Genomic DNA, 13,257 nt, shown 5'->3' on the forward strand with positions numbered 1-13,257 from the left:
GAAAGAACACATGGACCTCCTCCTTGTTTCTGAAAATGATTAGAACCACTTCTTTCTCGAGACCGACCCTTTGTGTTACCATTAATGTAATTCTTATTTTTTATTTCTGGTGGTGCACTTGTCAAGTTAACAGTCAGTTAAAAAGTCTAAAACCCTGTTATATTTTAAACAACTTTTATAAATATTCCCCTACAAAATAAACAAAATATAGTCAAACAAGCTGGGTCCCTTAGAATCTGCAAGCCTGAATATCAACAAGAGATTGAGAGACTGTAATGATTTTCGTTAAATGAGTAGCGCTGGTGCCTGGGGAAAAGAAGACCCAGCAAAGATGGAAGTGTCATGTTTCTCTTTTCTGTGAGAGCTCTCCTTTTTTTTCTTGACCTTTTCTATCTCGTTGTCTTTTCTTGAACATGGTACTAATCAGATTTTAAAAAGCACAAGTCATACTCCCAGGAGAGGGACTCTGTGCCCTTTCTTTATTAGTGTAGGTCACTCCAACAAAGGCTCCTGCTTCCTTGCCAGCTACCGGTTAAACTTGGTTTATCGAGTAGTTTTAGCATGCTAAAGAAATAAAATGAAGTAGAACACAGAACCTCATAAAGGCAGCACCCAACAGAATGGTGGCAGAGAAAAATGTCACAGTGAATTAGACAAGTGAATTACACTCTGATTCCAATGTCTAGAGACAGTGTGGTTCTGTTCTACCACCCAGGAAGGAGGGACCCTTATCTCACATTCGGTCTTTCTTTGCTTGGTGGACCATAGGGGAGCCGGTGTGACTCTCAGCTCAAACTCTGGGTTTGGTGCTAAAAATCAGGATTTGCTCAGTCATTGACTTGGGCCCATGTCGGGGTGGAACTGGACTGACACTTGATCTTCCCCATTCCAAATTTTCAGTGCTACGACTGGGTTTAAAGCTGAATTGGAATTTGGAGGTGAGAATAGAGAAACATTTATTTGTCTGGAAAATTTCTTAGTCATGGTCTCTCTATGAGAGGAAGTGTATCTGACTTCAAATTCAAGTCACATTAGCACTCTCTGGAGCAACAGTTACAAGCTGACTGCTTTATGGGTGTGATATTTGGACACATCTCAGCCAACGTCTTGAATATATTTTCACACTTTTTTTTTTGCTGCAGATTAAACGAGAAATAAGTAGATCTCAGTGACCCCCAAACCAAAACTTTAGCCATAATCAATTTAACAATGTTGAAGTATTACTTCAATAACCATAATGACGATAATAATAACTTGTGTTATATTTTGAAGTTAAAAAAAAAAATTGCCATCAAGTCAATTCCAACACATGGCAACTCTGTTTCAGAGTAGAGCTACCCTCATAGGATTTTCAAGGCTGTGACTTTTTGAAAGCAACTCACTAGGCTTTTCTGCCAAGGCACCTTTGGGTGGGTTGGAACCGCTAACCTTTTTGTTAGTAGCTGAGTGGTTAACCATTTGCACCACCTGGGGACTCCATTAAAAAAACCCAGCGCCGTCGAGACTCCATTACTTTCTTGTTTAATCTTGACAATAATCCTATCAGGTCTATAATGAATGCTATTTGCACTTTCCACAACTACTGATTGAATACCTACTTGATCTTCTAGGCCCTTGGTTCATGGTACTGAACAGACCTTGCCTCAAGGAATGTATGCAGCCCTGGTGACCTGACCACTAACCGGTTTAATTTAAAACTCAGGCTCAGTTCCTCTAATTCCATATTCTATACTCTTTCTACTATATTTCACAGCCTCCTTGTGGCTAAGCATCACTGGTCAGGGCAAAGTATGCAGGATATAAGATTATAGTTAAATGTTCGAGCAAAGCATTCTCAAATAAAAAGCACAGAAAAAGAAACATCAAGGTATGAGATACTATATCTAGAATAAGGAGATTCTCTGTAAACTGTGTAGATGACCCAAAACACAGTGTTTTTCAATATTAATCCCTGAAAAATAACAAAATTTGCTTTAGGAGATGATGGTACCTTCGAAACACGACCTTTTTGTGGATGAATTGTTTTCACAACTACAGAACAGAATGATTTTCGGAAGTATTTCTAGTATTTCCATGCTAGATTTGACCAATATGTGGTCTTTTACATCTTGGCTGTACAATGGATCTTTTTTCTTTTGAAAATACGTCTTTTTTAATAGACCGTCTGGAAGAAGTTTAAGGGGAATGTGTTGATACTTAACTAAATTAAAACAAACATTAGATGTGTTTAAAGTCCTTTTGTCAAAATCAGCCTGGATCTCACCAAGGTTATTTTCAATTGATTTCATCGACATCATTCCTTTATCAGCAGGATCTGCCCCTGCTTTTGCTAAATTAATTTTTTTTCAAAACCACAATTTAATTAGTTTTGAATCATCCATTAAAAAACCTCACCTTAGGAATTGGAATTAAGTCCAGACTGATTATAATAAAAAGAGTCCGTGGCATTTCTCTGAGTTTCCAGTCTACGGTTTTCCAGTTGATTTTATAAAATCAACTCAATTTCTGTGCTTATAATTAAATAATATTGACTTCTAATATTGGGTGGTAGAAAGAGTATGGATTTTGGAGTCAGATCTTCATGGGTTTGTATCCCAGCTCTGCCTTGCTGTTGTTGTTATTAGGTGCCATCGGGTCAGTTCTGACTCATGGAGACCCTATGTACGACAGAATGAGACACAGCCTGGTCCTGCTCCATCCTCACAATCCTTATTATGTTTGAGTCCATTGTTGCAGCCCCTGTGTCAATCCATCTCCTTGAGGGTCTTCCTTATTCTTGTCGATGCTCTGCTTTACCAAGCATGATGTTCTTCTCCAGGGACTGGTCTCTCCCGATAATATATCCAAAGTAGGTGAGACAAGGAGCATTCTTGTTGCTGTACTTCTTCCGAGACAGATTTGTTTGTTTTTTGACAGCACATGGTATATTCAATATTCTTCGCCAACCATATTTCAAAGGCATCAATTCTTCTTCAGGCTTCCTTATTCATTGTCCAGCTTACCCATGCATATGAGGTGATTGAAAACACCATGGCTTGGGTCAGGGGTACCTTAGCCCCCAAAGTGACATGTTTGCTTTTTAATACTTGAAAGAGATCTTTTGCAGCAGATTTTCCAATACAACACAGCGTTTGATTTCTTGACTGCTGCTTCCATGGCTCAGGCAAGTTTCTTACTTTCTCTGTAAGTTCTGTGATTTCTTTATAAAATTAGGTTAATAATACCTGCTATCTCAGAGGATTACACGCATCTATGTACATAAAAACCACTTTCCTTGGAAAACAGCATTCAAGACACAATTTTTTTTCATTACTGCAGAAAATGGTGGTTAGAGTTACTATTACTTTTTTCTTTTTAACAATTAAAGCAAAACAAACAAACAAACAAAAAGCAGTTATTGAAGATTCAATCCTGATTCATGGCAACTCCATGTGCGTCAGAGTAGAACCATGCCCCATAGTGTTTCAGTGGCTGATTTTTAAGAATTAGATTGCCAAGCCTTTCTTCAGAGGTGCCTCTGGGTGGACTTGAACCATCAACATTTTGATTAGCAACCAAATGCTTAACCATTTGCACCAGCCAAGGACTCCGTACTATTGTCGTTGTAGCTGCCATTGAGTCGGCTCTGATTCATGGTGACCCCATGTTCAATGAGATCAGATCACTGTGATTAATAGAGTTTTCACTGGCTGATTTTTAGAGGTAGATCGCCAAGCCTTTCTTCCATGGATGAACTCAAATCACCAATCTTTTGGTGAACAGGTGAGTGCTTAGCCAATTATGCCACCCAGGGCTGCCGTACCTAAGGTGTTTTTGTTGTTTGTATCTTAGGTTTTTGTTGTAGTGGTGTTTTTATCATTTTCTCTTATAGATCTTGCTCAGGGATCCCTGACTTCCTTACAGATCTCACAGGGCACCCCTTGAGCACAGACTCAGTCTGAATCCAGTTGAACTTACATTTCTGCCTCCTGTGAGCAGCCATGATGATTCTCTAGAATGACCGCTAACCACCAGAGTGGCTGCGGCAGGAGGGTGAAGAGAAGTGAATAGGTTTAAAAGGCAGCCTTCTACCAGATTAGTTTCTTTCCTTCTCTTCTGATGGTAGTCATTATTGCTTTATGTTTTTATTTTTATTCCAGGTTTTACATATTGCCCATGGCTTGCAATTGTCTAGCAGAACAATTATGTTGGGTTTATGGTTATTGTTGTTCTCACACATAATCCTGCCATTCCAGCATCTTGTCACAGGTGCTTATGATTTCATTACAATAACACATTTGGTAACTTGACAAAAGTCTTATGCTCTTAATGCAGTTTTTTTGTATTTTCAGCCATATTTCCAATGACTGTCATCTTCCCCTTTCAATAATGTGTCTCACTGCATTCATTCATTCACATCTTTGAATCAGGTATCTCTTTAATGGAGTTTTAAGCTACACATTCTGCTTTTTCATATTAACCAGACGGTACCATGGACATATTTCGGATGTTTAGCAGATTTCTTTTAGGCAATGGTTTAATTCTTGTTGAAGCTTAACTAAGCACCCACTCACAAGTTCTTGTGTCTGGTAACAAATGAGAAAGAACTTTCCAACAACTGAACTTGGGTTATTACTGGAGATGTGAGCTACAACAAAAGCAGAGAACCAAAAAAATTAAAAAAAAAAAAAAAAAAGATTAAAGGGCATTAGTTTCTGTGATTCATATTCATTTTCTCTCCAAATTAAGATAAAAACCAAGTTTTGAAAATTTAAAAAAGATTATAAAAAGTACAATTAAAAAAAAGGTGATGTAATAATCATATGTTGTCTCCCCAGTAAGTGTTAACCACTGTTGACATTTTGGCACATTTGCTTCCTATCTTCATGGTTTTCTGTTTTAATGAAAAATCACTGTACGGTTTTTATAAAATTGATATGTGCTCATACTATGACTCCAAACAAGTCAGAAAAAGTAAAATTAAAAGTATTGGAAAGAAAATTCATACCCATCCAGGAATAAACATCATTAGCATTTGGTAAACATCATTACAAATATAATTTTATTCATATAAATATGGAGAAGGACGAGATATAAACATGTTTATAAAAATTGGATCATACTATAGATGTTGTTTTTCTTAAAAATTTACACATTATTTGAATTCATTAAAGATAAGAAAACCAAACTGAATTAAAATATCAAAGAATCGTAAGACTTCATTATATATTACTTCATCACAAGAGACTTTTTTTTTCTAAAAGATCTTGCTAAAGTCAAGAATATAGACAGTGGAAGAATTTGAAGAAGTTGGAGTCATTGTGCTTTTAATTTAACTACTTAGTTCAATTTTAAACAGCTGTGATTTTCTGCAGTTAAAGAGTTGTAAAGAGTTGTGCATTAGCTGATCTCATATACCCACTCCTCAATTATTGACGTGGTTCTGTTCCAAAGACCAGGTTGTTATGGAAAAAGTGGGCATTATGTGAAAATGAAGGATGACCACATCAGACCACAAAATGCAGGATGATTATATCATTACAAAAAAAAAAAAAAAACATAGCTGCCAAATTGCATCATTCCTTAACTGCCAATCACTGAAAATCACGGCCCAGCCAAGTTGACATAAACCTTAACCATCGCAGTTAATGTTACTCTTGCCTTGCACCTCAGTGTTCGTTACTGCCAGATGCATGTCATTAATGTGCAAAATAGTCAGCAGATTTTTAACTATTGTCATAAACGGGAAATGTCAGATAATGAGCTAGTAGATAAGTGAGGAGTAGGTCTATTTAGTTTTTTCATTTATCATCCAAGGAAATAAAACAAATTCTCTTCAATACCCATAATTCCCATAAAAAAATTAGTTCTGTATTTTAAACTACTATCAGGACTTCATTAACAACCTGCGTTGTGCAGATGACACAACTGTACTTGCTGAAAATGAAGAGGACTTGAAACACTTACTGATGAAAACCAAAGACTTCAGCCTTCAGTGTGGATTACACCTCAACATAAAGAAAACTAAAATTCTCACAACTGAACCAATAAGCAACATCAGGATAAATGAAAAAAAGATTGAAGTTGTCAAGGATTTCATTTTACTTGGATCCACAGTCAACATTCATGGAAGCAGCAGTCGAGAAATCAAACAATGTACCGCATTGGGCAAATCTGGTGAAAAATACCTCTACAAAGTGTTGAAAAGCAAAGACATCACTTTGAGGACTAAGGTGTGACTGACCCAAGCCATGGTGTTTTCAATTGCCTCATATACATTCTAAAACTGGGCAATGAATAAGGAAGGCTGAAGAAGAATTGATGCCTTCTAGTTAACCGTGTTGGCAAAGAACATTGAATATACCATGGACTGCCAGAAGAACGAACAAGTCTGTCTTGGAAGAAGTACAGCCAGAAGGCTCCTTGGAAGCAAGGTTGGTCAGACCTCCTCTCACATACTTCTGGACATGTTATCAGGAGGAACCAATCCTCGGAGAAGAACATCATGTTTGGTAAAGTGAAGGGTCAGTGAAGGAGAGGAAGGCCCTCAAAGAGTTGGACTGACACAGTGGCTGCAATAATTGGCTCGAGCATGGCAATAATTGTGAGGATGACGCAGGACCAGGCAGTGGATCGTTCTGTTGTGCATAGTGTCACTGTGAGTCAGAACCGACTCGATAGCACCTAACAACAGCAACATCAGGGCTTCATTATTCATGAGTTCTTTGTTTTGAATTTTCTTTTGGATAAAAAAAAAAAAAACAAACCAAACCCACTGCCCTCCCGTCGATTCCAACTCATAGCAACCCTATAGGATGGAGTAGAACTGCCCGATAGAGTTTCCAAGGAGTGTGTGGCAGATACCAACCGCTGACCTTTTGGGTAGCAGCCATAGCTCTTAACCACTACGCCACCAGGGTTTCCTTTCTTTTGTATAAACCAAAAACCAAACCCAGTGCCCTCGAGTCGATTCCAACTCATAGCGACCCAAAAGGCAGAGTAGAACTGCCCCATAGAGTTTCCAAGGAGCGCCTGGTGGATTCGAACTGCCGATCCTTTGGTTAGTGGCCGTAGCACTTAACCACTATGTCAGCAGGGTTTCCATAGATATATGTAATTGTCAAATAGTTTTGTAAAGAAGGCTCATGGATTGTATATTCCCTAAGTTCCTATTTGAAAATGATTGCAATTTATTTTCTTTATACTTGAATGACGTTTAAGCTAAGTATAATCTTGAACCACACTTTGCTTCTCACAGAATTTTGTAGATATTGCTCTATTGTCTTGTGACATAGAATGTTTGGGTCCAACGTGATTTTTTCCTCTTGCAAATGATTTGTTTTAAAGCCTGGATGCTTGGAGTATTATTTTCATATTTCTTCTCAAAGTCTAAAACCTTAACTTGTATGTATCTAAGTGTTGTAATTTCTGGAACACATTGCATTGTTTTTTCCAATGGCACAGTCAGTTTTTAATTAATTTTAGGAAATTTTTCTTTCATTACATCATTCAATAAAAGTTTGTTTCCATTTATTAGAGTTTTTCCTTTTTGGATACCAATCATCTTTAATTGGATAGTCTTTGCTTTCCTCATTCATTACTGTCTTTCTAAATGCTATTCTCTCTTTTTTCGTGTATATCCTATGTGATTATCTTAAGCTTTTCCTCTGATAAAATAATTAGATTTCCAGTGGTGCCTATTGAATTCATGGTTTATTGAAATCTATTTATTTATTCTAAAATTAATTTGTACTCTCAGTTCTTTATGATTGAATTTCCTTTTTCATGTCATTCTAATGCTTTATCATTTGTCTTTAAGCTCGTATACTGAATTCATGTTCTTATCACTAAATTATAAGATATTTCCTTCTGTTCTTGAGTTACATCTTCTATTTCAAATCTTTTGTCTTTTGAAGTAATCACTCTCTCTTCAGAGTTTTCCTGCTCTCTCATAGGGTTTTATTCATGTTTGAGTGGCTTTCTCTAGATATCTAATTTGCTGTGATATAGGATGAGTGAATTCTTGACTCTCTTCCAACATTATTTTGTTCTCCAAACTACAGGTACTTGGGGGAAGATAGAGAAAACAGAAGAGGAGAGGAAGAGAGAGAAAGCTTAGTCTTTGTTTGAATAGCTGGGTTCTGTTCTCTCTTCTGAAAATGTCCTGCACTTTCAGATTATTTCAGATTATTTGGGAGTAGTGGTAGAAGTCTCCCTTCTTTAAGAGGAAGTCAAAACAATTTTTTTTTAAACCTTCTGTTATTCTACTACATCTCGGGAAAATAAACAAGAGAAGATATCCTTCTACTATTCTTCTATCCAGATTTGGGGTAATAAAAATTCTCAGGATTTTATCTTTCTACAGTGTGAATTATTGTAGATTTGGTTGGGTTTAGTTGTTGGGCCCTGCTGCAGCATTTTTTGTTTCTTTTCTTGGTAGACTTTTTTAAAATTTTATTTTAGGAAACTGTTAACGGAAGTTCAGTGCCACCAGTTGGACACTGAGATATTGCATTAGGCTTTGCCTCTGTGGTGTATTGGAAACACAGCCACAAATTCTTTTCATTCCGCTAGGTCTACCACTGTCCAATGTGGCTTTGCAGTCCCTCCTATCAAGAGGTGGGGTTTATTTCTCCACCCCTTGAATCTAGGCTTTACCATGTGACTTGCCTTGATTAATGGTACGTTAGTAAATGTGGTGCACGCCTAGGCTTGAAAAGAACTTGAGCAGTGAGGTCTGTTCTCTCTTGTTCCTCTTGGAACTCTCTGACCACATGTGCGGAAATCCATCCTGTTTGCGGATGAACAACATGTGGTCCAGTTACTCTTGATACTCTGGATGATGGCCTGCCAATTGCCAGACATGTGAGGGAGAGATCCTAGGTCATATAGCACAGCAGACCTACCAGTTAAACACAAACTCATGAGAAATCAGCCTAACTGGCTGAGTTCAGAAGAACATACAGATGACCTACAGAATCTTGAGCTAAATAAATGACTCTTATTTTAAGCCACTAAGTTTTGGGATGATTTATTATTCAGCAAAAGCTAACTGATCCAGTACCTTTCTGTTGTTGGTGTTAGATGCAGGGAGAGGGAAGTTCTGAAATGGAAATAGGTTGCTCTGTCTAGTGTTTATGCTTGTTGATTAGGATACTTCTGAATATTAACAATATTAACAATATACTAACAATATAAACTCAGTCAAAATTATCTGTCAGTTATATAATACTTTGTAAACCACCTTCCCATGAGATAATGGACTTCATACATTCAAAATATTATAGTAGCCACGTTTGTATTTTTCTGAATGAAAGAAGTCCAGGCAATCAAAAGGATACTACTTCTGACTTTTTTCTTACTGGGGTAATTCTACTTCAGTAATCTCGTGCTTCTGATTTCATGTGGACAGAAAATATAAAAGATTGAACGCAAATTATCATTTTTTGTCCATGCCTATCCTTACCCTTCCCCTATTTTGAATTTCATTCAGAAAGGTATTAATCACCCACCAAAAGAATTTACAATGAGTTCATTTTGGTCTTTCGTTATGGAAAATCTCAACACAAATCCTGCAAAGGGGCCACGGAAAATAATGGCAAACAAATGCTCAGAAGCAAATAATTATTGAACTCAGCAGAATGTCACGTTTGTCTTTAGCCTCAAGGGCTCAAGATCCTTTTAACGGGCGTTGTTGGAAAAGATCTGAAGGCCTTCTTGTCACAAAGCCCGGAAGGTTGATAATTTTGGCTCCTTTCCAGGCTGATCTATTCAATTGAAAGAGAGCCTGGCTGCAATTACACTTTTGGTTTTTCATGCTGGTTGTTGTTAGGTGCCATAGAGTCTTTCCCACTCAAAGAGACCCTATATACAAGAGAAGAAAACACTGCCCGATCCTGAGCCGTCCTCACAATTGTTGCTGTGGTTGAGCCCACTGGTGTAGCCACTGTGTCAATCTATCTTGTAGAGGGACTCCATCTCTTTGGCTGACCCTCTATTTTACCAATCATGATGTCCTTCTCCAGGGACCAGTCCCTCCTGATAACATGTCGAAAGTACATGAGATAAAGTTTCACCATCCTGGCTTCTAAGGAACATTCTGGTTGTACTCCTTCCGAGACAGGTTTGTTCATTCTTCTGGCAGTCCATGGTATATTCAATATTCTTTGCCAACACCATAATTCCAAGGCATCAATTCTTTTTTGGTCTTCCTTATTGATTGTCCAGCTTCCGCGTGCATATGAGGCAATTGAAAATACCATGGCTTGGGTCAGGAATACTTTAGTCCTCAGAGTGACACTTTTTTTTTTTTTTTTTAACACTTTAAAGAGGTCTTTTGTAACAGATTTGCACAGTGCAATGGGTTGTTTGATTTCTTGACTGCTGCTTCCACGGGCATTGATTATGGACTCAAGTAAAATGAAATTCTCGACAACTTCAGCCTTTTCTGTTTATCATGATGTTACTTACTGATACAGTTGTGAGGATTTTTGTTTTCTTTATGTTGAGGTGTAATCCATACTGAAAGGCTGTAGTCTTTGATTTTCATCAGTGGCTGCTTCAAGTTCTCTTCATTTTCAGCAAGCAGGATTGTGTCATCTGCATATTGCAGGTTGTTAATAAGCCTTCTTACAATCCTGGAGCTGCATTCTTCTTCATATAGTCCACCTTCTTGGATTATTTGCTCAGATACAGATTGAATAGGTATGGTGAAAGGATACAACCCTGACACACACCCTTCCTGATTAAGGCAAGCAGTATCCCCTGTTCTGTTCAGATGACTGCCTCTTGGTCTGAATACAGGTTACTCATGAGCACAAATAAGTGTTCTGTAATTCCTGTTCTTTGCAATGTTATCCATAATTTATTGTGATCCCCACAGTTGTTTACTCCAGTGTGATATTTATGATACTGTTTGATAATTTCTGCATCCTATTGGACCAGCTTTCTTTGGAATGGGCACAAATGTGGATCTCTTTGGAATGGGCACAAATATGGTCAGTTGGCCAGGTAGCTGTCTTCCAAGTTTCTTGGCACTGATGAGTGAGCACTTCCAGCGCTACATCCATTCATTGAAACATGTCAATTAGTATTCTGTCAGTTCCTGGAGCCTTGCTTTTCACCAAAGCCTTCAGTGCAGCTTGGACTTCTTCCTTCAGCACTCTTGGTTCTTGATCATGGTTGAAAGTTGACGAATTCTTTTGGTACAGTGACTCTGTGTATTCCTTCTATCCTCTTTTGATGCTCCCTGCCTGTAACATTCTTCAATACTGCATCTTAAGCCTTGAACTTTTTCTTCAGTTCTTTCAGCTTGAGAAAAGCCGAATGTGTTCTTTCCTTTTGGTTTTCTAACTCCAGGTTTTTGTACATTTCATTATAATTCTTTCCTTACTTTGTCTTCTAGAGCTGCCCTTTGAAATTTTCTGTTTAGCTCTTTTACTTCATCATTTCTTCTGTTCACTTTAGTTAGTCAACATTCAAGTTTCAGAATCTCTTCTGATATCCATTTTGGTCTTTCCTTCTTTTGTCTTTTTAATGACCTCTTTCCTTTTTCATGTATGATGTCTTTGATGTCATTCCACGACACCTCTGGCCTTCAGTCATTAGTGTTCAATGTGTCAAATCTATTTTTGAGATGGTCTCTAAATTCAGGGGGGATATGCTCAAGGTTGTATTTTGGCTCTCGTGAACTTGCTATGATTTTATTTACCTTCAAGTTGAACTTACATATGAGCTATTGATGGTCTGTTTTGAAATTGGCCCCTGGCCTTATTCTGACTGATGATATTGAGCTTCTCCATTATTTCTTTCCACAAAGTCAATTTGATTCCTGTGTATTGCATCTGGCAAGGTCCACATGTATAGTCACCATTTATGTTGTTTAAAAAAGATATTTCCAATGAATAAGTCCATCTTGCAAAATTCTGTCATGCAATCTCTGGCATTGTTTCTATCATCAAGACTGTATTTTCCAATTACCAATCCTTTTTCTTTGTTTCCAACTTTTGCATTCTAATCACTAGCAATTTTCAGTGCGTCTTGCTTCCATGTTTGTCAATTTCAGACTGCAGAAGTTGGCAAAGCTCTTCAATTTCTTCATCTTTGGCATTTTTGGTTGGTGTGTAAATTTGAATAATAGTCACATTAACTGATCTTCCTTGTAGTTGTGGGGATATTATCCTATCACTGACAGAATTGTACTTCAGGATAGATCTTGAAATGTTCTTTTCGACAGTGAATGCAACACCATTCCTCTTCAATTTGTATTTCCTGGGATGATAGGCTATATGATTCTCTGATTCAAAATGGCCAGTAAGAGTCCACCTCAGCTCACTAATGCCTAGGATATCTATCTCTATGTGTTCCATTTTGTTTTTGACAATTTCCAATTTTCCTAGATTCATACTTCATATATTCCATGTTCTGATTACTAATGGATGTTTGCAGCCGTTTCTTTTCATTTTGCATCATGCCACAACAGCAAACGAAGGCTCTAAAAGCTTTACACCACCCACATTATTAAGGTCAACTCTACTTTGAGGAGACAGCTCGTCCCCAGTTGTATTTTGAATGCCTTCATACCTGAGTGGTTTATCTTCCGGCACTTTATCAGACAATGTTCCACTGTTATTCATAAGGTTTTCATTGGCTGATTTTTTCAGAAGTAGACTGCCAGGTTGTTCCTAGTCTGTCTTAGTTTGGAAGCTCCTCTGAAACCTGTCCACCACTGGTGATCCTGCTGGTATTTGAAATACCGGTGGCATAGCTTCCAGGATCACAGCACACACAAGGCACCACAATACGAGAAACTGACAAATAAGTGTGGTTGGTGGTGGTAGAAGAGGTTAAAAGACAGGGCAAGTGTCTGGTACACTGATCTAGATGGCTTCATACCCACAAATTTTGCTTGATGTGGATTAATTCCAGGCTCATTTGCATGTTTCAGCCTCAATAACTGAAGTCAAATTCATACTCTTTATGACTTGGAATTTGCAACAAAAATTAACAAATGCAAATAGGTTTAGTGGAGAGAGAACCAAGTAAAGTCTAAAAATCATGGCTTGGGCTTGGGTCTACAACCCATTAGATAGGCAACTTTGACAAATCTCTTGACTAATTTGAGCCTTAATTTTCTAACCTGTAAAATGAGAATGCTTATATCCTCTTTCCCTCAAGAAATTGTTATTAATCAAAGAGATTAGTGGTTTTGTAAATACTTTGTGAATTATAATATAATAGATAATAAAACTTTTATTGTGTATCTAGAATCACCAAGGA

The sequence above is a fragment of the Loxodonta africana genome, chromosome 5, assembly GCF_030014295.1.
Source record: "Loxodonta africana isolate mLoxAfr1 chromosome 5, mLoxAfr1.hap2, whole genome shotgun sequence".
In the NCBI taxonomy this organism is placed as follows: Eukaryota; Metazoa; Chordata; class Mammalia; order Proboscidea; family Elephantidae; genus Loxodonta; species Loxodonta africana.